The sequence below is a fragment of the Pipistrellus hanaki genome (genome assembly GCF_964339955.1).
Source record: "Pipistrellus hanaki genome assembly, chromosome: 18".
NCBI classification, from domain to species: domain Eukaryota; kingdom Metazoa; phylum Chordata; class Mammalia; order Chiroptera; family Vespertilionidae; genus Pipistrellus; species Pipistrellus hanaki.
This window is the reverse complement of record NC_140520.1, coordinates 9,550,878-9,578,677: the sequence shown is the minus strand read 5'-3', so window position 1 is coordinate 9,578,677 and position 27,800 is coordinate 9,550,878. Positions and strand designations below refer to the sequence as shown.

The 27,800-nt window shown below is 42.2% G+C and overlaps 1 long non-coding RNA gene across 1 annotated transcript in view; it reads right to left on the bottom strand.

Annotated features, from left to right (window-relative positions):
- LOC311612958 overlaps positions 1-27,800 on the bottom strand; it is a 57,665-nt gene that overhangs the window by 9,353 nt on the left and 20,512 nt on the right. The window contains exon 2 of the long non-coding RNA XR_014793388.1: positions 17,752-17,841. This is a non-coding gene — a long non-coding RNA (uncharacterized lncRNA). The remainder of the gene's footprint in view (positions 1-17,751; positions 17,842-27,800) is intronic.

Below are 27,800 nucleotides of genomic sequence, written 5' to 3'. Positions count from 1 at the left end.
CTTATTCTTATTTCCCTAAAATATTTTATTATAATGCAAAAATCTATAATAATAAAAGCTTAATATGCTAATTAGACTGATGTCCTTCTGGACAAAACCAGGGCTGCGAGGGAAGCCCAGGTCCCGGGTGCCAGAGAGAAGCTGGTGCCGGCAGCCAGAGGAAGGAAGGCCTATTCTTGCATGAATTTCATGCATTGGGCCTCTAGTACTTATATAATTATGAAACAGACTTACTAAGATAAGGTAAGGGGCAGAATGAATAACAAAGTTTGATAAAATAAATACAACAGGAAAGCTAGTTGTAGAAAAGTTTTTATCTGACACTGAATATACATGGTTCTCAGTTCAGTATGTCTCTCATACTGACCACAGAATTCTTATGGAAGGCATTTAACCACTTTCCATCCTGTGTACTCTGAGAATCAAAGAGGAAGCAAAGGCACAAGATTTTAAACCTGTTGAGCATTTGAGAGGAGCAGGGGAGGGGAGAAGGGGCAGGAGTCCAGGCCCATTAGAGGTTTAGGGGTTGTAGAGAGACTGGGTAGATGTCTCTGAATCTGGGGGTTTCCGGGAAGTGTGTCAAGCATGACAAGGCGAGACTCTGATACTGTTTATTTTTAGAAGTCCCGTTGAGAGGAAGATCTTTCACCTCTCACTAAGTTAGCTGTGCTCCTTGGAACCATGGACATCTTTCTGCTGTAGCAGCAGCAGGATCAAAGCACGTGTTTAGAAAGAGAAGTGAAAAACACCAGATGTGAGCAAAACCACAAGGGGAATTTCAGACAGGCAGCGTGCACCAGATTACCCAATTTGGAATGTGTCCCGAGCCCCAGGACAGGCGGACCCTCCAAGGATCAGGCTGGAGGAATGGAGGTTATTGATCCTGATTTAAGCCAAATGCCGCTAACTTGACCTGTGACCTTGCTCAAGCCATTGACCTCCTCCAGGCCACTTTCACTGCCTGTAAAGTGAAAGGACTGGCTTGTCTCCTCAGAGAAATATAATGGAAACCATGCTAAATACTAGAGATAAGAGCGAGGCATGATCTTGAAGACTGTTGAGTAAATTGTGTTTGAGTACATAAATACCACAACATATACACACTTCCAATGTGTACATACAATACAAACATTTTGTGGGAACGATATGTGTAAAAAAAAAAAACAACAACCCAAGGCTTAAAGACTGTGTCATACAGATCACAAAGCAAATCAACCCACAATGTAAATAATCTACATGTTGGCAACTGAAGGGGCTGTGACAGGATATGTTTTTCTGTCACTTACAGCTCTTTAGGTCTCCTAGGGTCATGAGAGCTAGACAAAAGCATATTACCTAGTGCATAGTTAGTACTGAATAAATGTTAGTAGAGAACAGAACTTCAGCTTGGAATTCTAGCATTCTTTACCACTTACTTGTATGTGGCCCTGGGCAAATTACTCCATACTTTTGTGCCTTGGTGTCCTATTCTGTAAAGTAGGGATAATACTAATATCTACCTCAGAGACTTGCTGTGAAGAATATATGGAGTAATACAGGGTGTCCCCAAAAAATGTATACATGCTTAACAGCTCAATTGATGTTTCTTTCTTTTCAGATTTAACCCATTGGAATTAATAATTATTTAAAGCATATATACATTTTTGGGACACCCCTAGATATGTAAAGTACTAAGAAAAGTGCTGGGTGGATAATGTTAATTATTGTTATTTCCCCAAATCTTCAGTGAGGACTTTGAAGCTCTGCATTTCTTTCGTCTGTGTTCTCATCCAAATGTTTCCCGCATTCTTGCTCCATTCCAGAATATTTCCTGTCTGCCTTATTCATCTATGTAGGATACCACTCCTTCCAGACTTTAAACAAGCCCAACTCACACACATACCCACATACCAAAGCCATTAATCTATTCCCATTCACACCAACTTTGAGTCAACATCTAGGTTGACCCCACTACCACACATCTATGAAGCATCACTAAATCCTCTCTTCTCCATCTGCTGGAATTCTTACATAGTGAGATGCCCTCTTAGCCAGAGGAGGTGTCCCACTAAAGATGAAAAAGTATGTTTTTCTCCTCGTTGGTAGAAGTTGTCAGTGATGGCAATCATAGCACAGAAAGGAGAATAACCTTGGAATCATTGAACGTGGCTGTCTTTGGGAGGAGGGGGCAAGGAGAGGAGTCATGGGTCTAGTGAAAAGCACCCCTTCCGCCCCTTTGGAGAGAAGTTGTCATTGGAAAAGAAGAGGGATGTGGTACTGGGTTTAAGAGGGAAGACTCTGGAATTCACCCAAGAATTGTGTGGCCAGGAAGTGGCTGTATATGCAAATAGGAAAAAAGAAAAAATAATTGGATCAGTGGTAGTTGTGATATTTTTGACAATGAGGAGATGATGGAGACAAGACTGAGTGATTTGGGGAATCACTTTCCCTAATGTGCCTATGTGAATGGATTCACTTTGGCCCCATGAAGCAGCAGAGCGAGGACTAGTCCCTCCAGCACTAGCATCATTCCTTCCCAGGAGCACCTTGCCCTCCAGCCCCACCAAGTCTAATTGTGATTGTTGTTATCCTCCTTACATGATCACCTGCAAATCACTTAAACCATTTTTTTAATGCTTCCAACCTATTATCTTCTAGAATGGTTTTACTACACAATCACTGGAGTCCCTAAAGATGATTCAATTCCATAGGAATGATTGAGTCCCTATTGTACAAGACTGAATCCTAGGGAACACAAAGATGATTAAAACATGGTCACGGCTCTCAAGGAGCTGATATCATATGTTTCCAGTAGATTTAAATTGCTAATTTACATTTAATCTAGTGATCCCCTAGGCTTCCCCTCATTCTCTTCCCTATTGACCTGCCTTATCATGTTCATTTATTTAACACATTTATTCAGCACCTACTATACGTTAGGCACTGGGCTAAGCTTAGGATCCAACAACAAAATAAAACAAACATCACCTTTACCTTTGGACAGTGTAACTATGTGAAGGAAATAGGCTCCATAATATATCTGGTGACTACCAAAGGAACAGGTAACATTTATTATTCCTGTCTCTCTTCCCAGACTCCCTGTATCTCTCTCTTCCAGCCATTATGTAGTGAAGTGACGGTTGAGATATGTTATTATTTGAGTCTAACTTCAGAGACACCCAAGAATTAAGAAGGGGAAGGACTAATCTCTATTACAATGGTGAGTAGCTGCAAACTGTGCTCCTCACCAATATTCTCATCCACCCCTTCCCAGGAATCAAATACCCTTCTTACTACTTTGTTGCTGGATTGGTTAGAATCTCTTATATAAATATGAAATATCTTTGCTTTGTTAATGAACAGTCTTCGATAGTTGAAGTAAAGTCAATTATATAAATACTAGAGGACTGATGTATGAAAATTCATGCAAGAATAGGCCTTTCTTCCTCTGCTGCTTACACCAGCTGCCCTATGGCACCCAGGACCCGGGGTGTTTCCCTTGGGCTGCCCACAGGCACTGGGGACCAGGCTGGCTCTCCTCCAGCCCCGGCTTCATCAGGAAGAATGTCCTGAAGATGTCCAGTCTAATTAGCATATTACTCTTTTATTATTATAGATGAAGCTTCCAAGGAAAGATAAGAAAAGATAAGGAAAATATATTTTCCTTATTGGAAGATATATTTAAGATAAAGGCAAGTATCACATTTCAACTGATGGCGAGGAAACTACTTCTTATAATATAAGGTGTATAGTTGATGTGATAGCTGGCCAAATGAGGGGTGTGGTAAATCTCTCACAGCCTCTGCCTCCTCAGCCTAAGACCCCACGCCATGGAGGAGTGACTCACTGTAACAAACCCAGCCAACTATTGATTAACTGTGTTCACAGAACAGCATCGTAGCACAGAAAGGGGTATTATTGATTGTAATGGATTACTAGGACAAGATAAAATTTGGAATCAGATGGCCCTGGGTTCAAATTTCAGTTCAGATTCCTCTCTGTTACCTCGGCCTGGGATAATTTACTTAGCCTCACTGCCCCTTTATTTTCTCATTTGCATAAATACAGATTTTTAAAAGACTAAAGTAACCCAATTGAAGGCCCTTGGCACAAAGCAGGCACTCGGTCATTGCTCTGTTCACAGGACAGATCAGGAGCCAAAGCTTGAGGAACTGATCGAACTTGTCTGAAGCCCACAATGAACAATGTCACCTGGATCAGCGCCCCTGGCTTCCTGACCCCCAGGCCCGCTGTTTTCAGAATGCGGGTTGAGCAAAGATAATTGAAAATGTGTCAATCTCTGGTTTTCTAAAGCTTGAGGGGGATGACATGAAAAGAAGGGAGGAGGCTGGTGTGGGGTGAGAGGTGAAAAGAGCAGACTTCTTCCCCGGTTTTGCGTTACTTTCCGGAGTTTACATTGCTTGAGCACACACCCCCTGATGGAGTAGGGAAGTGGCAGAGCGTAGCCAACTGGGATTAAAGATTGTGTCACATCAATCCACAAAGTAAATAATCTACTTGTCCACAAGGGAAGGGTGTGTGACACGGTGTCTTTTTTTGTTTTCTTTTTTTTTCCCTCTCTCACACACACAGCCCTTCAGGTCTCCTCAGGCCACCCCAGATTTAGACTAATTTTCCAGAAGGTCCTACATAAACATTTTTCTTCAGAGTGCTGAGCTTGCTCATGTGCAGGCTTCGTGGAGAAGCAATTAAAGAGGTTGTGCATAAAAAATCACTTGAACTTGAAATTTATTTCAGTGTGGGATGGGTGCTCCACGTGGTTGAGTAGAAAGAGCTGTGGGCCAGGGATGGAACACTTGACTCCCTCCCTGGCATTGCCACTGAACTAGCTGGGGAGCGGGGGGAGGGAGGAGATGGGGGGGGCAGAAGAGGAAGTTGTCTTCTCCGGGCACCTGTGTTGTCACTTGTAAAACACCATCCAGTAGTCATTAGCTAACTATTGAACACAAATATCCACCACGCTTTCTTTTCCTTTCCTCTTACAAGACTCCACGAGATACACAGTACTCTCCCCCATCTTAGAGGTGAAGAAACAGAGGCATAGAGACACTGTGACTTGCCCAATATTATTCAGCTACTATTAGTGAGTGGCAGAACCTGCTGGAACTGGGATTTGAACCCAGAAAGTGCTCTAACGCTAGATGACCTCTGCTGAGAGGAGGAAATGGATATTATAGCTCAAAGCACTTTAAAGGAGTTTAAACAACTGTGTTCCATAATCATTTACAGGCGGTGTAACCCCTAGGAGGTATCTGCATGCAAGCCATTTTCAGCTCATTGACTTTCTTATTCATTGCTTATCGTCCCATCTGTGAGCATCAAACCACAGTTATCCTCTTTCACCTCATTTGTTTTTGGTGTCACTTCTCCCACATTGGCTGCTTTCAGGGGAGTCAGCACCACTTCTTGCCCAGTGGGGGAGTGTGAAATGTAGGAGCCAGTCACACATACCCACACACATCAACACACACACACACACACACACACACACACACACACTCATATTAGTTTGTGATACACATGCACATTTTCAGAAATTGATAATGTAAGAATCTGTCATTATTACATCAGTGCATATAGCATGTGTATAAATAATTGCCCAGAATTGGGGTTTGGAGTAAGGAAATGCTGTGATACAGGGAAAAAGTGCAGAGACAAGTATCGAGGAGAATTCCAAGAGACTTAGACCCACCCCCCTGGCCTCAGCCCCACCCTTGAATTCTGCTATGAACTTATGAATGTCTCCCAGCTCATTCATCCTCCTGAGAGAGCCTCACCCTTTGGGGGGGGGGGGGGGCAGTAAGTTTGCTATGACCTGTGTCTCTTCAGGAGCTGATTCTGAGCTTGAACTCTGTTATCTGGGGGTGTGTTGCAGACAGCAGTGGCCATCAAACTGCAAGCTTCAGGGGTTCGGGGTCTCATCTGTGGAATTCTCCAATCCATGGTTTAGTACTATGTGCAGTGAGCTCTTTGGTGATGACCACATTTTTCATTCTTGCTACCACTTTTTTCTTAGTTTGTTTGGGAGGCAGACACGAAAGATGTTGAGCCTCCTTTAATTATGTGTAGCCCAGAATTGTGACTTTCAACAGATGAATTTAGTCATTTCCTATGCACTTGTTGAACACTGTGGTAATGTCATTTCATTTTCGTTTTAACCCTTAATGTTGACAAAGCACATGTGTGATTGTGTTGCACTGAGACTTCCCAAAAACTCCTTGAGAAGGGTTGAAAGGGTTAAAAATATTACCTACCTCATGATGTTTATGAGGATTAAATGCAATAAACTATACAATAAGCACTAAGTTCTGGGGGCTGGCACTGAGTAAACACTGTTAAATATTACCACCGACACATAACTAGCCTATATCACTAACGAGGAACCACAGCTCAAAGAAGCTAAGTCACTTGCTCAGGCTGTCCAGTTAAGCGGTAGAATTCGGGTAAGAATCAAAGTCTCCAGACTCCAAACCCACCTTAGGAGATTATTGGTTGAGATTGCAGTCATGGAAGGAGAAAAGCAGAGCCTCAAAGAAAGAGCATCCACAACAGGTTTTACGGTGGGTGAGCAGGCAGAAGTGTGCAGGGGAGGGTGCGGCCCAGGTCATGCACCACAAGCCACTACACCATTCGTTTTGAGTTTTGCAAACGCTCTGTCTTCCCTCAGCACCTTCAGCACCTTCCCTCAGCACCATCTATTGCTCCCATCCCTTCCCATCTTTCCCCAGTCCTTTACCCAACTAACACTCATGCTTCCAGGCTCAACCCTAACATCTCTTCAAGGGGGTTTTCCTGAGCCTAGGGTGGGTTTGCAACTACTGTTATAAACACCCCAACCATCTTGTTTTGTTTTGTTTTTAGAATACTTGTCCAATGGCTACCTTCCCTATTTGTAAGCAACAAGAAGCCACCACATTTATCTTGCTTGCTGGTTGAGGTATCCCTGGCACTCTACGGCTTCTGGCACATAGTTTAAGTGCAGAGCAACAGAAGGCTGGAGAGGAAGAAGACTAGGAAAGAAAGAGGGAAGACATGGACTTAAATTGTTTTCCCACTTTGCCTCAGAGTACCTCTGAGAGGTGCTGTTGGAGGAGAGAGGGAATGTAGAGCAGGTGCCTGGGAGGAGTTGAGAAGAAAGACTCCAACACACAGGAGAAGTGTGGAGGAGAAAATCAATGCAAAGCATAGCGCAGGCGTCTGTCCCGAGGAGCCCATGGCTAGGCCGAGCCTTCGACACATAAATGAAAGGGGCAGGGAAGAGGCAAACAAGAGGCAAACACTGCCTCTTGTTTGCTGCCTCTTGCTAGAAAGAGACTGGAACTCCCTGGTCTTTACAGATGACTAACCAGGAAGCGGGCTAGGGAACACAGAGATAAACCTGCTGAGGGGCCAGAAGAGGAGGAGTTTCCACCAGGTTGATAGATTTCCGACTGCCATGTTGACAGCAAAGGCTCATGGTGGTGGGACTTTTGGCAGGAAGTGTCCACCCACCTCTGCAGGAATCAGGAGTGTGCCAGGAGGTAAAGCCATCCAGGCACCCCAGAGCCCGGCTGTTTTCCCCGCGCCCTCGGTGGTGGTGGTGGTGGTGCCTGGATGATCCCTTGAGCCTCCTCCCAGGTGAAGGCAACAGAGGGAGGAGGTGAGGCTGGAGCTTTGGCAGGGCCCATATTGTTTACGTTCCCACCCCCTGGAACTTGGGAAGCCCCGAGTTCCCACAGTCACTGAGGCAGGAAGGTCGCCACGGACACCTCATCTGTCTGGGTGGCTGATTAACTTCAGATAAGCAGCAGCTGCTGCCTCCATGGTGGGGTCGCCTCCCGGACTGCCCACCCTGGACCTGGAGGGAGAAGGCCCAGCCTGTGCCCGCCGTGTGCACGTGAGGCCTGATGGGCCTGATGAATGACACGACCAGGGGCAGCTCAGAGCTGCGAGTGTCCCCTTCTGCTCTTACATTTGCCAAGCCCTCTGCTGCCCTTCTCTCACATCACTCTGATACCACCCATGAAGAACACAGAGATGTTTTTGTGTCCATTTTGCAGATGAGTAAACAGCTACAGGATCTTCGAGTGACTGGTCCCACTTCTCACAACTAGTCAGTCAAGGCTGTTTTCCGTCTCTGCTCAGTGGGTTTACCCGTCACTCCCCGCAAAGACAGTGAGCCGAGTGGACAAGTTCCAACTTTATCCCTGAGAAAGAACCCATCCTCCCAGGTTTAACCTGTCTTCACCCACTCGGGGGTGTAGTGAGAGACACTTCTGTCCTGGAGTTTGAATCATGATTCCTTTTCTGTGGCCAAGTAACTCAGCAGCTGTGTGACTGGGGGCCTCTTTGCCCTGAGTCTTCACTTCCACAGAGATAACATGGAGATATTGTTTAAGTTGCAGGCTTGTTGTCAAGGTTAGGAATAACAGTAAACCTCTACTGACTGTTTCCCACACCCAAAGCTCAGTTCTTATGAGCATTGACTCACTGAAGTCTCACAACCCTATGTTATTTCATACATGCTATGCTATTTCACTTTATAGACGAGGGGGAAAATGGCAGAGAGGTAAAGAAACTTACCCAGGTCACACAGCAAACAGTAGCAGAGCCAGGATTCTAACCCAGCCTGCCTGACACCAAAGCCAACTACTTACTATGCAAATTATGTTTATGGCCTATCATAGGGCCTCAATCAAACAGCTGTTACTAGGAATGGGGCCAGAGTTGGCTTGACTTAGAAGCAAAGTGAAGAGCAAACTGACTGAACCAATTAGGTAAACCAAAAGACCTGTCCATTCAAAAGTTTCATATGCCGTGGTTTCTCATTCTCCCCCAAATAGAGTTGTTCCTTTAGAGCAGGAAGACACCTTAGGGACATTTGACAAAAATGTTAGGGGGCATGTTTTGGTTGTCACAACAGTGGGGGTGCTACTGGCATCTTATGGATAAGGCCAAGGATGCTGCTAAATCTCCTACGAGGCACAAAGCAGTCCCCACAACAAAGAACTGTCTGGCCTCACTTGTCAATAGGCTGAGGTTTAGAAACTGCTTTAATGTTAAGCACTGAGGGTTTAGTATTGAGTCAAGACTATGTTAGGCTCTCGAAGAGCCCTGTGAATACACAAATTTGGCACATGGAACTGCAAACTATGTTCTGTTGACCATTGATTGCTGTTAAAATAATTTGTGACCATTTGTTATTACCTACTGTTTTTGTTCCTGTTATCGCCGAGCAAAGATGTGTGCCTAGAAATGGTCAGGCTGATTTGGGCCTTGTGGTGGGTTAGAAAATTGAAGTTGTTTTTCTGTCAAATTTTGTTACGAACCCTCAGATTGCTGACATTTCTTCTAATGTGTTTAAGTAGGTCATAAATAAATTCACAGCAATGCCATTTCCTTTCAGCATGCAACTCTATGAATCCTTGATCCCTCTCAGTTCTGTCAGCTCTTATTTTGTCCCCCCTCCCATTGTGTATACACACAACATATTTTTTTAAAAGTCTGATTTTGTGGGCCTCTTTTAGAAACATCTGTAGCTACTGACATCCTCAAAATGGTAAACATTTACTTTGCCAAATAGAACTCTGACCAGAAGAAACATTTTCATGTGTGAAGTATCTTTGATTCTTGATAGCACGTGTAGTTTTCATTTTTACTATGTTGGAGAACACTGTGCCTTACATCATTATAATTCACTGATTTCCATATCATTGTACATTAGCATCAAATATTCTATGCATAATCCTAGAAGGAGTTGTATCCATCAGTTTAGGCTAAGTTATGATGCAGTGACAAATGATCTTAATATTCTAACAATAAAAAGATTTATTTTCTGTTCATGTTGTGTGTATATCATGTATTGGCTGCTGCCCTGTTTTATCTTTTGTATTTGGTGTTTAGGCTGAAGGAGCAGACTATATTGGAAACATAGTAGTGTCACAGTAGGAGAAAAGGGAAACAGTGGAACCTCATGCTAACTCATAGTTTCTGCTTAGAATTGCTCATAACTGGTGAGAATTGGCACATATCAAATATGCCCACATTCCATTGGCCAATGCAAGTCAATAGCCAAGTCAGAAGTCAATGGAGCAGAAATGTATATTTCTCCTATAGGCCCATAGCAGGGATGTGAGTATTCTGAACAATAATATAATCTACCACAGGAATCTGTCTTTGCCACCAATGTCATGACTTTCATCATGCCAGGGCCTTGGCTTTGAATTACTACCTTGTCAAGATATTTTTATCAAGAAGTGAGGGAAGAGCTGTGGCCAGGTGGCTCAGTTGGTTGGAGCATCATCCTGTATACCAAAAGGTTGTGGGTTCAGTTCCTGGTCAGGGCACATAACTAGGTTGCAGGTTTGATCCCTAGTCAAGGTGTGTACAGGAGGCAACCAATCAATGTTTCTCTCTCACATCAATGTTTCTCTCTCGCTCATCAATAAAACAACAACAACAACAACAACAACATATCCTTGGGTAAGGATTTAAAATGAAAGAAAGAAATGGGAGAAGAATATAAAGTTAAAAAGTTGAAGAGGCAAAATTGTCAGATTCTAAAGTTTGATTTGATTAAGAGCAGAGGTAGATGGCGAGTGTCAAGGAAAAGATAGGAGTCAAGGATGATTTCCAGGATTCCAGCATAGGTGACAGATGAATGATAGTGCCAACAGTTGAGGTAGAGAATAGAGAAAAGGAGGATATTGAGAAGGAGAAAGGACCAGTTTTATTTTTGACCAATAAACATGAGGTGTCTTTGGAACATTCATGTAGAAATACACAGTAAACACATGGATATAAGAGTATGGTTCCCGAGTGGATAATGAACTAGAAACAAAGATCTGAGATTCATCAGCATGTAAGTAGTAATACATAATAGCTATACAATTATATTATTGAGCACTTACTATGTCATGCATTATGCAAAGCAACTTACATACATTATTTAATGCCCGTAACAATCCAACAAAGTAGTTGGTATTATTTACCTCCATGGTGTATAAAGCCCAAAGAAGCTTTAAAAAAAAAAGTCACCGAAGTTTCACTACAAGTGCCTTGTCTTCACAGTCTACATTTCAATCAAATATGCTCTTAGATGGAACCATGACAGCAAATGAGAACATCCAGGCACCATGGAAAAGAAAGAGAAGAGAAGAGCAGGGGGTCAAGGGCAGGGTCCTGAGGAATATAAATGTTTAAGGATAAGGAAGAAGAACCCTTGAAGAAGACAAAAAAAAAAAAAAAAGGCAAGCAAGCAGGGAGGAGAAAACAAGAAGAGTACAAATTATGAAAGCCAAGTGTTTAGAGAGTGACAACAAAAAGAGAGTGTAACATAGTCAGGGACAGCAGTCTGTGCTGGGAAATGTCCTTAGTGTTGCCAGTCAGGCCTCATACCTGACAATATCTCTAACCTCACAGAAGCCTCTGTAACCAGCCACATTCCCACCCAGAACCCCAGGGATTAAAAAAATGAACCACAGGTGGCTAGTCATGTGCTGACTTGAGAAACATTGACCTGTTCCTGGCTCACTCTCTTTGACCTCTGTTCCCAGACACTGTCTTAATGTTTTGACCCGTTTAGGTAGATCTTTGTGACCTGGCTTCTGGATTCTACTTGTGTACATGTCTGAGATTCTGGACTGCTCTCTCAGCTTAGGAAATCCAGCCTTTCGCCACATCCCTGCTTTTGGTAACTACCTATTCCTACCTAAGCGAGTGAGGTCAGGCTGTGTGTGTCTCCTGCTAATTCTCAGCAACTCAGCTTTCCAGAAGGGAAATGAGGGGTGTGGTCTCAGAAGGTGGCTGCTGTATGTGCTCTGTAGATGTGGCAAACTACTGACAGTGGGGCTGCTGGCTTTGAAATCACAGGTTGCTGGTCAAACCTTGCTAAGTCTTGCAATGCCTGTTGTCAGAGCAGGATCTCTGTCTTGAGGTCATCCTCCCAGTGGCCATGCTCTTTAATCCAGCGCCAGCAGTTAATATAAATACAAGACATATCTTGTAAATATAAGTTTCGGCGAGGATGGTTTTTGTACTTCTTCAACCATGTTCTAATACTCTTGAAAACTTCCACACATACCGTGCCCAACCATGCCTCAGGCAATCCTCTACTCCAGTGTTTCCCAAACTTCTCTCATGATAAGAATCACCTGGTGGAGTTGTTAAACTACAGATTCCTGAATCCCAACTAAGAAGTGCTAAACTAGAATTTTGGGAACATATAGGTAAAATTGTATACTTAACTTAGTGCTCTCAGAGTATACAATTTTACCTATATGTTCCCCAAAATTCTAGTTTAGCATTTCTTAGTTGGGATTCAGGGATCTGTAGTTTAACAACTCCACCAGGTGATTCTTATCATGAGAGAGGTTTGGGAAACACTGTTCTACTCCAATAGTCCTGGATTTCCTGAAGCATCAGCACCTCCAACACAGTCTCCACAAATGTGTGGCATTTCTGGACCAAGTTTACTCTAGCAAAGTGTCTATAATTCTGGACTGAGACCCCTTGGTCGTTTGAGGACACCTAGACATCCCAAGATATGCTTGATAGCAATTTGTTGTTTTCTGTGTAGCTGACCCAATAATGACCTCCTGACCTCCTAAAAAAGAGAAGGAAGTTGGTCTGATGTGCTGAGGTTGACACCATTTCTCAAGCAACTCAGACTCCCTTCACCTTTGCTCCAGTAAGTTCCATTAGCAGGAACTTACTGAGTGCGAGGCACCCTATTAATGACTTGACTTACAGTAACAAATTTAATGCTCCTAATAATGCTATGAGATATGTGCTGCCATTATGCTATTTTATAGATGAGGAAACTGAGACTGAGAGGTAAGGTAATTCTTCTAAGTTCACATAGGTAAAAAAAAAAAAAAAAAAAAAAAAAAAAAAAAAAAAAAAGTTGCTAAGAAGTAAAAGCTGATATTTGAATGTGAGCAGTCCAGCTCCAAAGTATATCCTCTTAACCTGTGTGCCAACTCTGGGCATCCTGATCCCAATTTGGTTCCACTTTACACTGTTGGGACTGGTGCTGGGACAGCTGTGGTGGGGCCATCCTGACAGAGGAGGAGCCCTGCCATGTCCTTCATGATCCCTGTTTGGGAAGGAGAATGGCTTGCTGTCAAGATGTCTTCCAGGGCTAAAGGCTCTAAAGCAAGACAGTGAGCTCAGTCTGCAGTGGCTTCAAACAAACCTGGAAGCTCAGCTCATGCCATGCAGGTGGCTCCTCACCTCATGTGCCTTACTCAGGTGCTCCATCAGCTACACAGCCAGCAACAGCACCACAGAGCAATGGCTGATATGGTAAGCCTGACAAGGGGCAGCAGAGGGACTCACCCAGGGGAGACTCTGGCTTGAGTATTAGACTCATCTCTGAGAGGAGTACAAATACCGGGAAGGCCTCTGTATGAGCAGCGTGGTATGCATCCTGTCAGGAAGGCCCAAAGGCAGCATCAGCTCAGCCACCTATCTGTTCTGCTACCGAAACACAATCCATGGCCCTCTCAACACATGTGTCTGGCATACTACCATGACAACACTTAGACCTCAAGCCAAGATAACCCGGGCTTCCTGAAGAGCAGCTGTGACTCGTGATCTGCATGTGCCTCCAACACTCTGTCTATGCCCTGCTGTCCAGTTCTGACTGTCCTGGCTGTGACAGGTCTATAAAGATGGCATGCTTCCCTCCCCGTATTGCTCCTCCATCCACTCCATCCACTGTATCCTCACGGGGTAAAAGAGAGTTCCTACTTCCATGGTCGGTCAAAGCACCGCTTTCCAACCAGAGCCTTTGGACCGGTCAGGTCCATGTCCACCTGCCCACTATCCCTGTTCTTCTACCTCTCCCACACAGCTGGCTGCTCTGGCTAGTGTCTCTGCCACAGACTTTGATTTCAGAATTTACTGTTTCCCTCCTCCCAGAACTGCTTTCCTGTGCAACAATGGTTTTCATCCTTACACTTTTGAGCACCACTTCTTCCCAACACTATTGATACTTCTGCAACTAGATAGGACTAGGGAAGATGTGTGCTAATGGAAGGAACTTTGATGAATGTACCATATGCTGGTACAGAGAAAAGGTTTGAATACAGGATGCCATCCAATTGTCCCCCTAGCACAAGCTAGAGCATTGTTGATAATACCACCAGCAACAACTATCATTACTATGGGCTAAATGCTTTGCATATATTTTCTCACTTAATCCTACAAGAGTGCAATAGGATACTATTTTTACGTACAATTTATTGATGAGGAAACTCACTCACCAAAGAATAATGAGTAAGTAATCGAGCCAAATTTTGAACCTCGGTTCATTTAAAGCTTGGGCATTCAGCTACTCTGCTGCCCTCTCATACATTAGCTGGCTTTCTCAATGTCCAATCTCTTAGCCTCTAATCATTTCTCTCCTCTTGATTATGCAACCGTCCCCCTGATGATGATGGGGGAAATAAGCATGAATTGTGTTCCCAAGAGGGAGCAGACTCATTATGACACCATGGATGACCACACCAATGAGATTATGGGAAAGAATGAAAGCACATTTTAATTTGAAACAGAGATCTTACCTGAAGAAATGAGGGATTTGTTCTAACTGCTTCCCTGTTTTGTTCAGTGAAAGATCCCTAACATCTACAACCACCTCGCTCATTAACAAACATTAGCCTAATAAACACTAGCAAGGGAGCCCAGCAAGTTGGGTTTGGCCTGATGAACACACAAGAACCTTAGTAAATCTGGATGGCAGGAAGGTAGCTTTAATACATCTTCATGACAGTGGTATGCCATTTCTTAACTATTCTTTGCAAGTTTGCTTTTTTCCTATCCTATTCCAATTAACACATGCTGTTTACACTTTGTGTATTTTCTCTTCTGCATGCTTGCTGCTTATTTATAAATTCTGCCATCTTATCTTATTGCTCTGCCTCCTCAGAGCTTTGATTTGTATGACCATAGTCCTCCACGGTCCCTACTTCATTTCAACTTCAGTTTTCATGGCTGGCTTCCTCATTATCTTCATGTTTCTCAGTTCAAATCCCAGAATGAGAGAATCTGATTGACCTCATCTTTTGAAGCTGATTTAACTCATCTTTTCCATTTGTGCCCTGGTTTTTGGAGGGGCAACACTCATGTCAAAGGCCAATCCCTGGTCCAATCAGGAGCCATCCTTGGCTAAAGAACAACCTAGCTCTGCGTCTCAGAACAGGGGGCTGTGGGTGGGGCAGTTTCATCTTGAAGAGGAAGTTGGGTGTGGCAGGCACTTTGTTGACATATCCAGTATAGGAGTGCTCCTGGGAGCCCATCTCTCATCTCTCAACAGTGACTTGGTAGATTAGGACTTTTCATCATGCATTCCCAGGAGAGCCAGCCAAATGCAGCTGGTAACTTGCTGAGTGTGGAATTCCTCTTGGCCTGCCATTGCCTTGTACTCTTCCTCTGGGACTACCTTGATTTCTCAGCTTGTTACCTGTTTGAAGTGGGCTTGTTTCTGGACTCCCTCTTCTACTTAGGTGAGTTGACTCCTAACTAGACTGCTTGACTCTTGGACAAGGTGAGTGTTTGGGTTTAGCTTTGGCCCTGGATCATATTTTTAGCTTGGATGAAATGGCCTCACTTCTTGCCCTCTTGCCTTTTATACTCAAGTCTACTCTGCTCCATGTTATCATTTACTTGAGGGTGCCTTCCCTTCCCAGCTCACCAATATATTCCTGGGGGAATGACATTAAGAAATAGTTGGTGGCTTCGGTGAGAGCAATTTTAGAAGGATGGTTGGTGAAACCAGATAGAAGAAAGTTGAGGAAGTGGAAAGAGTGAGTATAAGACTACTCTTCTGAGAAGCTGAGATGAAAAATAAGGGTATGAAACAGCTATGTGTCTAGAGTAGTGTGTGTGTTTTTAAGAATTTGCTTCTGAATATAGGATACATAATTTTGTAAAGCATTTTGAAAATAAAAATTATAAAGAATAAATTTATAATTTTCCACAATTCAACTACCCAGATAATTATGAGTACTAATTTTTGAGCATCTACTCTATAGAAGAATCCTGCAGTCACTTTATAAAGAGTGTTTCTAGTCACTGTGTAATACAAAGGCCCAGCTGAGCCAGAATTCAGACAGATATGTCTTTGATGCAAAGCAAGACAATATCCTTCCCCCTCAAGCAATGATTGGCATCCATTGATTTATAAGGGGGCTGAGAAGTTTGCTGGGGGAGAGAACTCAAATCCAGGCTGCAGTAGGGTGTCAGTCATGGATAAATATGTCTGGGAGAAGTGCCAGAGGTAGGCAGATTGTAGGGTGGTATATGTGGCCCCCAGGGAGCACATCGTTTGCTGAGGAAGATGTCTGCAATGGTCAAGCTGGGCCTCAGTCCTGGAAGGCTATGGCCAGTCTGGCTGTCATGGGGCAGGGCAAGTACAGTATATATCTTCTAGAAGAAAACAAAGAAGGACCTCTGTGTAATAGAAAGAGCCATTTTATGAAACTCTGCAATGCCCTAGGGCCTATTGGTGGGGGCAGGGTAACGGAGAGGAGCACCCAGAAGAGAGCTTTTCCTCTTGCACTTTGAAAGAGGATGCTGACAGGCGTCACAGGGATAGTCAGCCCTAAATTTCCCACAAAAGCAGCACCACGGGGTCAGCTGTGGTGATAGAAAAGTCTTCGTCTAACTTGGCGGCAAGGTGAGCTGACATTGGTTCAGTAACACTTCACCTCGAGTGCTAGTGCTGAAAAAAATAGGCTCTCTTACTTCCTGTTTTTCTAAAGCATTGTTGACTAGGGGAACAATGCAGGGCTCCATAGGAGGCACTGATGTGTGCTTCCAGCTCACTGTGGTGCTGCCAGAGCCAACATCATGGCTTCTGGCTAAGCTAATTGCAAAAATAAATGATGGTATGGTCAATTCAAGAACAAAGATAAGATCTGCCCACTAATGGCTCTGCACAAACAATACCTTTTCGATTAGACCACCCTGTATAAAACTGAACACCCCCCCCCTCCTTTCCCACTCCCTTGTACACCCACCCCAATTTTCTCCCCATAGCACTCATCACCATGACAGCAGTGTCCAGGTCTATGTGTTTATTACTGTGTCCCCATAGCCCAGATCAGTGACTGGCACAGAGTATTCAGTAGTCATTGAGTTCATCCATTTTGTGGGTTTCCTGAAATATTTGAGAGAGGATGAGAGCTATTAAGATTTTTAAGTAGCACCTGGATTTATAGCCTGAGGGAACACAGGACATTAGCTTACATTTATCATAACACTACAAGGCAATACTAGAATATGCCTATTAGACAGATGAGGAAACTAAGGGTTAGGGCAAAAGCAACTTGCTTCAGTCCCCATAGATAATAAGGGCTGGGGCCAGTAAGAACTGGTATAAGAAGTAAGAAGGTCATGTAGGAGGTATTATAACTGAGGCAAGAGGTAACACAAGCCTTCATTGATATGGCAGAAATGGGAACAAGAAAAAAAAAAAGAAATGGAAAGGAAAGAAACTGTAAAGATTGATTAGAAGTGAGAGGCAGAATTCAGCACACACTCGAAGCAGCCCATAAAATCAAATGAGGAAAGGAGGATTTCTTCTAACAGAGAGGTAACTTCAATTTCTTTCACAAAGAGAGGAATTCTTGGCTGTTTGAAAACCAAGAATAGAGCAGACCAAGTAAATTCAAGTCTTTGGAGCACTGAGCAAATCTTTGGTAAAAACACATTCATGTAGATCTCATACTTGGATTTTAATCACAAAAACACATGAGAGTAAAATACCTTGTGGCCAAAAGAGTCAATGTTGAGTCATAACCTGGAGAAGATTCTGGCAGTAGTGTCCAAAGAATGAGTCAGAAGGCAGAGCAGAGCCTTGGGGAGAAGGGATTCTCAATGTTAGGGTTGTTAATCACAAGGTTCCCGGGCAACAAAAGAAACCCTGGAAACAGGCCTGACTTAGGGACAAGGAACTGTTGGACCCAAGTAAGGTCCCCACTTTCCACCTTAGCTGGCGTTCCAGACTATCCCATGATCCTCCCAGGGAGTTTGGAAAGGAAACCAGGAGCAGGTGACGGGATCCAAAGCGTCAGCTGGGACAGTCAGCCACACAGGGTAAGAGGCAGGCAGGGAAACAAGATTAACGCATATAAGGAGCTTCAAGAGGCTAAATCCATCCCAAGTCACGCTCGATACTGGCTATGGGGGTGGCGGCCTATTTGTTCACTTAATCAATATTTACTGGCCTACTTTATAGGCCAGGCACTGTGCCAGGTATTGGGCTTAGTGCTGGGAACTGGGCTCCGAATAAGCCATTTCCTGATTTTTCCACTCTCCTCTGGAGAAAGAATTGGAATGACATCTGGCTCTCATTGGCGCAAAGATTGCGCAGGGCTCCGTCTGCGAGAGGCAGACATCAGCTTGGGCACAGAGCTCAGGCTGGGGATAGCATGGTCTGGCGGATACAATATTTATATTGACCCTGGAATTTCTGTTTATTTTCTCTGCTTAACTTGTGGGTGTTTTTTTTACATATTTGACTAGCAAATTAACTATTTTATATTTTCTTATAAGTAATTCCTAGATACACAGTTATGATATTTTTAGAAGACTTTTGATTTTCAGTCTTAACAGCAATAGTGTACCTAAATTGCCGGGTTTGATAATCATTTAAAACAACTGTATTTCAGCCCGACCAGCATGGCTCAATGACTTGAGCACCAATGCATGAACCAGGAAGTCATGGTTCCATTCCCCTTCAGGCACATGCCAGAGTTGTGGGCTGGATCCCCAGTGTAGAGAGTGCAGGAGGCAGCCAATTAACGATTCTCTCTCATCATTAATGTTTCTATTTCTCTCTCCCTCTCCCTTCCTCTCTGAAATCAATAAAAAAAAATATTTAAAAATAAATAAAACAACTATATTTCAAATCACTCAGTAGAAGCAGCTGCAAATCAGAGAGAGGGCATGATTCATCACCCCTTTATTACAGCCAAACCATGAATCACAGTGGGGAAGACCCAGCAGGGTGTAAGGATTTAAATCACTCCAAGAGCAGAGGTCAGTGTGCAGATATTCTGGAGACATGATCCCACCCAGAACTTTTTAAGACACAACATTTGGTAACCACTTAACTCATATGGGCACCTGGAAATAAACTTCCGTTAGGCGTGTGCCCTTTTTCAACCAGCTTGCATGTTGACTACAAGAGCACCCCTGTTCTCCTATGCAAGTAATTTGTCTTAATTACTCAAAGAGAATTGAAGAAACAGAGATGGTGTCATCAGTAACCATAAGCTTTGACTTATGAAATAGAATGAAGATGAATTCTTTCTTTTTTAACTGATTATTACAGATGTTTCCCCTCTTTCCCCCCCATTGCCTTCCTATGCCCGGTTCCCACCCTACCCCAGGCCTTCGCTACCCCATTGTCTGTGTCCAAAGGTAATGCATATAAGATCTTTGTTTAGTCTTTTTCCACCCTCCCATCCCCTTTCCTCTGGGAATCATCAGTCTGTTCCATTTCCATACTTCTGATTCTATTCTATTCACCAGTTTATTCTGTTCATTAGATTTCTTATTTGTTTATTTTGATTTTTGGATTCAATTGTTGATAGGTATGTATTTGTTGCCATTTTATTGTTCATATTTTGATCTTTTTCTTCTTCTTCCTCTTCTTAAAGAATCTCTTTCAACATTTCTTATAATACTCGTTTGGTGGTGATAAACTCCTTTAGCTTTTTCTTGTCTGTGAAGCTCTTCATCTGACCTTCGATTCTAAATGATAACTTTGCTGGGTAGACTAATTTTGGTTGTAGGTCCTTGCTATTCATCATTTTGAATATTTCTTGCCACTCCCTTCTGGCCTGCATAGTTTCTGTTGAGAAATCAGCTGACAGTCGTATGGGCATTCCCTTGTTAGATAACTAACTGCTTTTCTCTTGCAGCTTTAGGATTCTCTCTTTGTCTTTAGCCCTTAGTATTTTGATTATGATGTGTCTTGGTGTGGTCCTCTTGTTTCCTGTGCTTCCTGGACTTATAAGTCTATTTCTTTTACCAGGTAGGGGAAATTTTCTGTCATTATTTCTTTAAATAGATTTTCAGTATCTTGTTTCTCTCTTCTTCTGGCACCCCCATAATGCAAATGTTGGTTTGCTAGAAGTTGTCCCAGAGGCTCCTTTCATTATCTTCATATTTTTGGATTCTTTTTTTTCTCTCTCTTCTGGTTGAGTATTTTTTGCTTCCTCATATTTCAAATAGTTGATTTGATTCTCAGAATCCTCTACTTTGTTGAATCCCTGTATATAATTCTTTATTTCAGTCAGTGCATGCTTAATTTCTGACATGTCCTTTTCCATTTTTTGGGAGGTTTCTATAAGATTCTTGAATAACCTTATAACCATGGTTTTGAACTCTACATACAGTAGTTTGCTTTCTTCCATTTCTTTCATTTGTGACATGTTTCTTTGTCACTGCATTTTTGCTATAACCCTGTGTTTATTTCTATGTATTGGGGAGAGCTGCTATGTCTCCTTGAGTTGGTTGAGTGGCCTTGTGCATTAGGTGTTCTATAAGGCCCAGTGGTTCAACCTCCCCAGTCATCTGAACATGTTGTACATGTTCTAAGATCTCTATAGTAGTTTATTTAACTCTAAAACGTGTATGTGGTTAATGCCTATACAGAATCTAGCTGTGAGTTTACAATAGCTGGAATTCAAATTATATTAATTGAGAAAAAAATGTTATACCAGTAGAAAAGGAAGAAAGAATAGGAGAAAGAACAAGAGTAGGAGCCAAAATAAAAGTTCACTTTTCAACTGCATTTAATTTTGGCCACATGTTTATAGGTATAAGTTCTACAGTAGATGAAAAGATTCCAATCTCTGCTCTAACATAAACAAGGATCCTAAGAGATAGAAGGATCCACTTTTTAAACTTTCTAGATCTGTGGTCTATATTATTTCAGTCTCAGTCCTATACTTCCTTAAAATCTGAGGCCATTCATGGCTCTGGAGAATTTTAATCAATGTAATTAAATCTTAACGTTTTTGAAGTGCTTACTCTATGCCAGGCACTTTTCTGATCATTTCACACGTATTAACTCATTCAAACTTCACAAAACTCTGATGTATGTTTCATTATTATTTCATCTTACAGGTAAGGACACTGAAACACAGAAAGTAAGTAACTTGTTCAAGACCTCATGACTAAAAAGTGGCACTCAGAATTCACAACCAGACAATCTGACTCTTGCAGCGACCATGCTGCCTTGGCTCTGTAGACTTGGTTATCTCAGTGCATATCTCTCAGTAAATGGTTTGTTACAACAACCCTTAGATGTATAAATGTTTGGTACTCATTTGTTACCCATCGAAATTTGTTAACTTTTTTCAAAAACAAAGTGACAAGCTTCGTTTTTTAAATCATAATTTTCTGCCCTCTTTTTCACAAGAAGCAAAATAAATGTAGAGTTACTTTCTGTCATGATTTCTTCAATGGTGTAGGGCCATTCTTACATAAGCTGGACCAGCATTCCACAATCTTTTTTTAACGGTGCCAGTTGCCAGTATTCGAAAGCAACCTACATACCAATGAAGTTAATATTCAATAAGATCATAAAACTTGTTTATTTATAGGCATTAAAATCTTCCTAGATAGCAAAAGTTACCTTTCATTTATTTTTATTTTTTTTACTTTCTGCTAAGTTTAGTATTCTAATTCATACATTCTGTTTTCTTCACCTTGAATAAAAATACATTATCTGGTAAAACAGTAAAGTGGGCTAGGAGTTTAAAGATCACATCTTTAGTCCCCCTTTTTTTCTAATAAGATATCAATTCTTCCTTTATAAAACAAAGTGAACATCTAAAATGCAGTTTTAAATTTAAATTTAAAAATACTATATTATGATTCTTTAATAGTATATTAAATTACATAGTTTCTCATATAACCCTTGATTAACCAATGATTTATTTGACTGCCTTAGAAAAGTATAACTGAAACCCTATGTCCTAGATCCTATAACCAAATGACTATTTATTTATTTATTTATTTATTATTTCATTCAATGGCCAATAAAATGGAACTGTAGTTATTTTTGTTATTTTTCAATTACAGTTTATATTCACTATTATTTGGTATTTGTTTCAGGTGTATAGTATAGTGGTTAGACAATCATACAATTTACAAAGTGGTTCCCCATATTTCCAGTACCCACCTGGCTCTTGGGTTGCTTCCATATCTTAACTATGGTAAATAACATTGCAATGAACATAGGGTGCATAGTGTTTGGGGTTTCCTCAAATATATACCCATAAGTGGAATCACTGGGTCATAAGAAAGAGTTTTCCATGTTCTTTTAAATGCTTGCTCTCTTTGTTGAAGCTCTCACTAAGTTCCTTTAGCTTATAACTATTGTTTTGAATTCTGTATGTGATGGATTGCTTGCCTCCATCTTATTTAGTTCTTTTCCTTTGGGGATTTTTTCCCCTGTTCTTTCATTTGGGATATGTTTCTTTGACTCCCCATTTTGGCTGCTTCTCTGTATTTGTTTCTTTGTATTAGGTACATCTGGTATGTCTCCAAGTCTTAGCAAGTGGCCTTATGTAGTAGGTATCTTGTGGGGCTCAGTGGTGCAGTCTTTCTGATCATCTGAACTAGGTGTTCTAGGAATGTCCCTTGTATGACTGATGTGAGCAAGCCCTCCCGTTGTTTAATCTTGATTGCTTCTGGCCCATCTATGGGTGGGTTTAGGCCCTCAGGCTGGCTGGCTGTGAGGACTGATGCCAACCATGATATATGAGATGCTGTGCAGGAGCTGACCCCATGAAGTGGAACTTATTCCAGCAGGTTCTGGTGCCTGCCAAGATCTCCCTTTTGGTTTGCTACTTGTAGAATTAATAAGGTCATGCTCTTTTACACTGAAGCCAGTCGCTGGATGTATTGATTCTGCTGCCTCTCAGGAAGGACTCCAGTGTAGGTCCATGTCAGATGCTGCTTATGATAGGCTCTAGGCCACCTATTAGGAACTACAATAGGTGGCTGCCTATTCTGGACCTGGTTGTGTGCATGAGAGGGGCCAAAGTGTCTACTAAAGCAGCCTTCTATCAGTACTGAGCCTAGGGCAGGTCAGCAAAATGCCCAAGGCACTCTGAGGTTCTCCTCTACCTCCCAGCTCCTGCTAGGCTCAGCTAATGAAAGAGCCACTGATGGTACCTGAGATTTGTGAGGCAGGCTCAGTGTTATCAGGTAGGGGGGAGTGGCGTTCAGCACACTGATATAGATTCAAACTCAGCAAAAGTCTCAGGGTTCACCAAGGCTGGCTGCCACTTGCCTGGGGCCTATGGATCTTTGCAGTGGGCCAGGGTCTCAGGGAGTCATCTGGGTGGTGCCAGCAGAGTTCATCAGACTAAAAGAGATTAAGATTTGGCCGTATAGAGAGAGGGCTTTGCATAGAAACAGCGGCACTGCTCAGGGCATTCAGGGGAAAATGGCCCTCACCCCAAAGTCACACAACTCTTCCTGGGTGTCTCTATCACCTCCCAAGTCTGCCCAAACCTCCTTGAGAGCCTTCCAAGAAAAACTCAAAGCAGGCCCAGGCTGGTTGCAGCCAGCAGACTCCTCCATAGGGCAAGAGCTTGGCAGGGCAGGGCCACTGGGAGTCAAGAGGGTGGGGCAAGTGCATTCCCCCAGGCGGATGCCATATGGAAAGGAATGCTTGACCCAGGAAAGATAGCATCTGTGAGTAGCACAATAGAGGCCTCTCCCCAAAGCCACACAACCCAGTCTCTCCTTGTATGACTCCAGTCCTCTCTGAGCCTCTGTCCTTCTGCTGGAGCCCAAGGTGAATATCTGTGAACTAGATCTTGAGTGCTGGTCCTTTAAGAGGGCACCTGGGCTTTTAGCAATCTCCCATCTCACCCTTGTGAACGAAATCCCAGCTGATTTTCATAGCCAGATGTTACATAGGCTTTTCTTCCCAGTGTTGGTGCTGTAGGCTGGGGAGCCCAGCATGGGGTTAAGAGTCCTCACTCTCCGAGGGTGCACTTCTGCAGCTGAGATATCCCTCCAATTCTCAACCAGATTCTCAGCTGCCCCATGTGGGTGCAGGGCTAGCCCTTTCCACATGTCCATCCTCGTTACCAGTCTCAGTGTGGCTTCTTTCATAAATCCTTGGTTATAAGACTTCTGTTCAGCTAGTCTTCGGCTGGTTATTCGGTTGATTGTTTTGTAACTTAGTTGTAATTCTGATTTGGTTTTGGGAGGAGGTAAGTGTAACTTCTACCTACTCTGCTGCCATCTAGGATCCCTCCCAAATTCCTTTCGTTTTTCTTATCTGCCATTTTCTGAAGTTCGTACACAATTCCCTCTCATTTCTTCCAGGTTTGATATGAGGCTAGCCTTTTCACATTTGATACCCTTAGGGAAAAATCATCAGAAAGAAGCAGATGAAAAAGCATCTAGACTATGTATTAATTTCTTACATTTTAATATTTCAGGAACATTTCTATTATTTTCTCCAGGTTCTACTAGGTCTAGAGTGGGGAAGAGAAACTCATCTGGAGTGACCACACTTCTCCTTCCTGTTATTATTTCTTGCATAGGATATTACATTTTTTTTTTATAATCATCTCACTTTGGAGATAAGGAAAGGAACAGGAAATACATCCCTTTTATTGGGAATTTACCTATTGAATGTTATTTTTATTTTCTTCAAGAGATAAAAGAGAAGCTAATATTGTATCCTGCTTAAGTTTCAAATAGCGCATTTTGGTTCAGAATTTGCTGTGAATTTTAGAACTTTCTATCACGTGATAGGGACCTGGACAGAGTTGGCTTTTTTTTTTTTTTTTTTAATTTTTATTTATTTATTTATTTTTTATTCCTAAGTACTGTTAATTTTATATCCCCAAACATTTCAGATGCAGTTCAACAAATGAAAACAAGATGCTCTTAGTAGATTTAGGGATAAATGAGCCAATGAGAATAAGCCCCTTAAGAATAACAGCCTGGGGGAGATGGACCAGTCAAGAACAGTCCTGTCTCTTCCTGAGTACCGGAGCACGATTAGAAGGCCAAGGCCCTCTCTACCCATCTTGTTTGTTTAGATGACATTGTGTGACCCGAATCCACCCTGTTAGCTCATTCAAAAACACGCCAACCAACTGAAAACAGAGTCCATGCTCAGCTAAACCCAAGCCCAAGGGATTACCAGCATCTCAGGCCTCACCCGCCCACCTAGAGCATGAGCTTGTGTGAGAGAATAACGGAAGGATGGTGTCACCACTGTCTTTCTTTTTGTGTCCACCAAACTACTCAACAGGCCTCTTTTCCTCTCCCAAAGGCTTGTTTTAAAGGAAGCTCAATTTTGTTGAATCACTTCCAGGTTACTTTACCGGGTCTATAAGCTACTCTGTGAATTTGTGCCCTGGTGCAAATGAATCAGGTATGTTTTATAGTACAAAGGAGCCCAGCACATTGTTTAGTATGAGAATATGGTCAAAGTGAGACTAGGTAGTATATTAAGGAATTAGATAATTTATATATTGAGCTCAGTATTAGATAGTGAATGTTATTTCTTGGGAAAAGGCTAATATGACATTAAAGTTTAAAAGCAAAATCTCTAATAAATTGGATTTAAATAATTATATTCCAATATCAGTGGAGAAAGATGATAGTAGAAGAATATATGGAGGAAACTTTTAATTTAAAAACATTAATTTGATTTGATGTTTCTTTTAATTAAGAAAAACAGGAGGCCTAGAAAGCAAGTATTCCAGGTTGAAATATGAGAAGGAAAGGATCCAGGGAGATCTTCTGGATAAAAACAACAACTAAAGTAGTTAATTGTGAGGAAAATAGAATCGAGAGGTATGTTACAGAGCTATTGAAGTATTTAGAATTAATCGCTGTATAAATTAAGAAAAAAAATTCAAGTATCAGTAACTCCAGGAATATTTTAAAACTTTGACTAAGAAATAGAACACATGCTATTCTACTTAGCTCAGCCAAACAAACAAACAAACAAATAAACAAAAAAAAACACAAACCATACAAATGAACATAGTCATAATCATGTAAACTCTGAATGTTGATTTACTCAAAAATTATGATACACCTTAGGAAGAATGGGAAGTACTATTAGATTTCTCAAACTATGTTCATGAGTTACTTTAATAAAATTAAAAAGGAAAACCCTCTGGATAAAAGATTTAAAAAAAATCATTTCAGTCAAAAAAGATGTTTTATTGAAAGCTAGTTGAAAGCTATAGTCTCAGCAAGATAGAGATCAAACAGAAGAGAGGCTAAGAGAACCCTTTGCTTCCACCTCACCCCCCTGTCCCTGCCCAGTAGAAATTGGCTCTGTTCCTAGAATCCTGAATTTTAAATTCTAGCCATCCGGCCAACGCTCCACTGATGAGGAGAAATGTGAGCGTATATACTACTAAGTCAAAAGATATACAAGAACTAGGAAAGGGACCTGGAGAAACGCACAGAGCTCTGTGTATTCTGCTGAGCTAATAAGAGAGAACCGACTAATTTAAGGCGGATAAAGCTCGGGTTTCTCTCAAGCTTCTAATGTTTCCCAAATGTATTTGTCTTATCACTTAAAGGCTTACAATAATAATCTACATTCTGTTTATTTTTCTCAACAACAACAAAAAAAAGAATAAACATTTGGGGAGACAATTCTGTACCCCTTGCAGGAAGAACCGTCCTTTTACCGTGTGAATAATTTAACCAGAATCATTGCTCACTATTCAGAGAATGAGTTATATAACCTTTGGGTCAATGTGTGCTTCATGGTGCACTAAGTTCTTGACACTCACCCCTATAAACTGGAGACAGATTTATTATTTGTAGTACCAAATATTGACTGCAAATTCAAAAAAAGGAACCTCCCTTATAGGATTACAGAATGTTAGGGCAAGAGATGGTCTTGAAATAAGCCACCATTTTATAGCTGAAGAAACCAAAGCCCGGAATGACTTGCTGATGTCTCACCAAGCTGAGATAGGAGCTGGCCTCGAGCTCGCCTCCCGGACTCTCAATCCTCAATCCACGCTCCATCACTGACCTCAGGTAGCTCCTCTCATTGCTTAGCCAATGAATGTGTTAGGTATGAGAAGGTAAACATAGAAGAGACATAAAACTTGACACCAGGGAGAGTGAATATATAACTCCCCTCTCCCCGTCCCAAAGCGTTATATTGTGCTAGGTATACGTTGTTAGGCTGCTCTCCCTAAAAATAGAAATTGGAACATTTCGTTGGTCCCTGCATGAAGCCCTGCAGTGGCTTCTCGTGGCCTGCCAGGTAAATCCTCCTCCTTGTTCTCTGACCTCTTGTCTAACTGCATCACTATTAATGTCAAAGATCAGCCGTAGAGAACCAATTGCTTCTACACGTGATGTGTGTTCCATCGTGGCAGGACTTTGCTGGGATGTCCTCTCCTCCTCCCCCTTCCCGAAGGGTTAGCTCCTTTATGATACATTTCCTTAGGTTACTCTCCTCCAATTTCTTCTCAAGGTGAATGAACTGCTCCCTGCTTTGCTTATTGTCCACTGTGTCCTACTGACACTTCTATAGCACCTATTGTGCTTTGTAACATTGATTTAAAAAAAAATACATAAATGTATATGCTATTTACACTGATGTCTTTCTCTACTAAGTTGAAGGTAAGCTCCTATATGGCAGGACCATCTTCTTTGTACCCCTAGAACGTAGCTCAGCACCTGGCTCATAAACACTCCACTGACTGAACTGCCCATGTGCAAAGTGCTCTGGCAATGCAATGGAAGGAGCCCTGACCTGCACTTGGAGGAGCTGCCCCAGA